The following is a 3,508-nucleotide window of genomic DNA, read 5'->3' on the forward strand; positions in this document are numbered from 1 at the left end:
AAAGTTTACAAATCCATGCAAATTATGATTAACTTTGAAAACTGAGGGTTGTTTGTTTTGCCAAATTCCAGACTACCAGACGCAGGAAGTGATCCCTCAGAGTGCAGGAAGGTAGTTTTAGAACAACTAAGAATGAACTCCCTTTACACTAGAATGAGTCCATTTATTTTCATTTATTTATCTTAACTTTAGAATATGGTAGGAATTCAAACAGATAAAGAAGGGTTAGGCTGTAATTTTTTAAAATGGCCTTAGTAGACCATTAAAAGATTTAAGAGATGCTGGCTCCAGGGGTAGGGGCAGCCCAGGAGAGGGCCAGGCTGGAGGGCGTTGAGCCTGGAGAGAAGCTGCCGGTATCTGGGGTCAGCTGCAGAAGGACTCTGGTCATGGACTCTGCTCAGTCTTTATTTAGGAGGCCTCCTGGGCCAATTCCGTCCTGGTTTGCCCATCTTCTCCAAGAGCCTGTTGGAAGAGTAGATGTTTCAGAAGCCTCTCAGCAACTAGGTGGAGATTTGTAACAGTTGAAATTCCTGAAAAATGGCAGCACATATCCATAAATAAATATCACAAACTAAATACAGAATGCTTGGCATTTAACATAGTTTTGAAACACTGTTTACCAATTTCATTGCCAATTGTCAGGGTTGCCAAACAGCTTTAAAGATTTGGCCTGTCCCCACCACTCAAATTATGATCTGGCTCAAGGAAAACGTTAACTGGATTCAGAACAGCCAATCGTATGTTTGTGTTTGCATAAGTAACTAGATTTTATCCCACACCGGTTTCAAGCATATGTGGAAAGGGAATCGTAGGACACAGGACACAGGCTCAATTTTCACAGCTGAGAGACAAAAACAGAGAAGGCAAATGTGAATCTGCTTTGCCTGTCATTGTTGGGTCCCTCTTCCAGGACCGGCACTGCTAATAGCTCTAAGCCCTCGTTCTCTTGGGGCAGGTACAAAGTCTCATAAGCCTTCTCCATGCAACAGTCTAAGGGTGGCACTTCTAGAGTGGGCCCTGAGATGAAACTTAATGTGGCTCCCTAAGGGCAGGGCCAAAGCCTTATGCCAATTATTAAATTCTTTAAAATAGTACAGAATAGGCCTTAAGATTCCTCTTCCAATCCATATGTAGCAAAATGAAATTAAACTCCTCTCTTTCACCCTGCACAAAACTCAAAGTGGATCAAGGACCTAGGCATTAGGCCAGAGACCCTGAACCTACTAGAAGAAAAAGTAGGCCCAATTCTATCATGTTGGCTTAGGAACCAAATTCCTCAACAAGACTCCTAAAGCATAAGAAGCAAAATCAAGAATCAATAAATGGGATAGTATCGAAAAGCTTCTTCAGTGAGCTGGAGTTGTAGCTCTGTGGTAGAGCACTTGCCTAGCATGCGTGAGGCACTGGGTTTGATCCTCAGACCACATATAAATAAATAAAATAAAGGTATTGTGTTCACCTACAACTAAAAATATCTTTAAAAAAATCTTCACAGCAAAGGAAATGATCAAGAATGGAAAGAGAGAGCCTACAGAATGGGAGAAAATCTTTGCCACCTACACCTCAGGTAGAGCGTTAACTTCCAAGATATATAAAGAACTCAAAAAACTTAATACCAAAATAAAAAGAAAACACCCAATTAATAAGTGGGCCAAGGAAATGAATAGACACTTTATAGAAGAAGAAATGGAATGAGCCAACAAATACATGAAAAAAGGTTCAACATCTCTAGCAATGAGATAAATGTGAATTAAAACTACACTCAGGAATTGAAGCTGCTGCTTCTGCCAGCTAGAACTTCAGGTGAGCACTGCAGGTTTCCTTGACTCGGAACCTGGTGCGGCCTGCTAGACACAGGCAACCAGTCAACCACTCACCGTCTGAGGACTCGGAGAGCAATGATGATTTTGTTTCTGCAACTATACCTTTAAGCAAGAAATCCAGAAGAACATCAAAGGAGTCAAAACAAGATAAACCAAAACCTAACTTGCAGAATCCCCAGAAAGAAGACATTCAACTACAAGAGAAGACCCCTAAAAAAAGAATGGACTTAGATGATAAGCTCTTCCAAAGAGGCTTAGCAGTGGCTCTAGCTTTGTCAGTGAAGGAATGTCCAACAGTCACCAATGATGTGCAGAAGTCTCAAGATAAAAGCATTGAAAACATGGCAACAGTAAAACAGAAATAATGAATAAGTTTCGTCTCTCTAATTGCAGTGTAGCCAGGGATTATTTAGATTTGGATAAGATCACAGAGGAAGATGATGCTCATGGTGTTCAAGAGAAAAGAAAAAAAGCATCTAAAGCTGTGGCCCAGCAGAGGAAGGTGCTTTTGGAAGACAGTGATGGTGATAATGCGACTGGTGATTCTGAGGAGGATTCTGATTTTGATGACAGTGAAGATGATGATGAAAACATTACTATGAAAAAAAGTAAAATTAAAGAAATTAAAAAGAAATAAATAAAGGTAAAATCCCCAGTAGAAAAGAAAGAGAAGAAATCTAAATCCAAATGTACTCCTTTGGTGACCTCAGTCGACTCTGCTCCAGCTGCCATTAAATCAGAATCTCAGACTTCACCCAAGAAGGCTTATCTTTAATCAGAAGTCACTAGGAAACCATTGCAAATACACAGTCCTTCAGCTGAAGGCAAGAGACCAAAGTGGGTCCCACCAGCGGCATCCAGAAGTAGCAGCGACAGCAGCTGCCCGCTGGTAGGAGTGTCTATTAGGTCCCCAAATCAGAGTCTCCACCTTGGCTTATCCAGATTAGAACGAGTTAAGCCAAATGCCACTCATAGTCAAGTGTGGTAGCAAAGAAATGTTTGATAGAATCACAGTTTTGCAAGTGTCTTTGTATTTGATTTGTGTTTAAGATTAAGGAGGGTATTATAATATAGAAGAATCCTTTAACATGTCACATAAATGATCTGTTTTGTAATTATATTCTCTAGAGTTCAAGACTTCAAAAAGAGGTTTGTTCATAAGAAATACCTTCTTATGACATTTCTCCTGAAGAGCTGTTCTGTTTCTTATGTATCATAAGTCATTGTCTCTTTTAGTGGTTGTCAGTTTAATGTGGAGGAAGTACGTATCATGTGCTACAGTTTCCTAGTCACATGATGTTCCTTCCTAACTTTGTCTAGTTTGTGACACTGTAACTGTTCAGTGTATCTGATAAAGGAAAACATTCACACTTCTTTTAGGAGACATTTTGAAATCTTATAAGCAACTTAAGTTATATTGTCAGTTTTACTACAAGGATATTTTGTATTTTAGCCAAATATTAAAATAAGAATAAAGAATCATTTTACATATTGAAATGGATACTGCACTATGGCATGTCTCTTACTTGGAAATCAATGATTATTGTATAGAAAATAAAATTTAATGACATTTTACAAACTCTTCATTGTCAAAAGCTTAAATAAAAGAAAAAGTTTAAAATTAAAACTACACTGAGATCCCATCTCATTCCAGTCAGAATGGCAAGCATCAAGAATACAAGTAA

The 3,508-nt window shown here is 38.9% G+C and overlaps 1 pseudogene across 1 annotated transcript; it reads left to right on the plus strand.

Annotated features, from left to right (window-relative positions):
- The first annotated feature begins 278 nt into the window (after nt 1–278).
- Nucleotides 279–2,471, plus strand: LOC306643134 (RAD51-associated protein 1-like; annotated as a pseudogene). Its single transcript has 2 exons — nt 279–353; nt 1,817–2,471. The product of its transcript is annotated as an RAD51-associated protein 1-like (transcript).
- Nucleotides 2,472–3,508: the final 1,037 nt, after the last annotated feature.

The sequence above is a fragment of the Sciurus vulgaris genome (assembly GCF_902686455.1).
Source record: "Sciurus vulgaris genome assembly, chromosome: 13".
Classification (NCBI taxonomy): domain Eukaryota; kingdom Metazoa; phylum Chordata; class Mammalia; order Rodentia; family Sciuridae; genus Sciurus; species Sciurus vulgaris.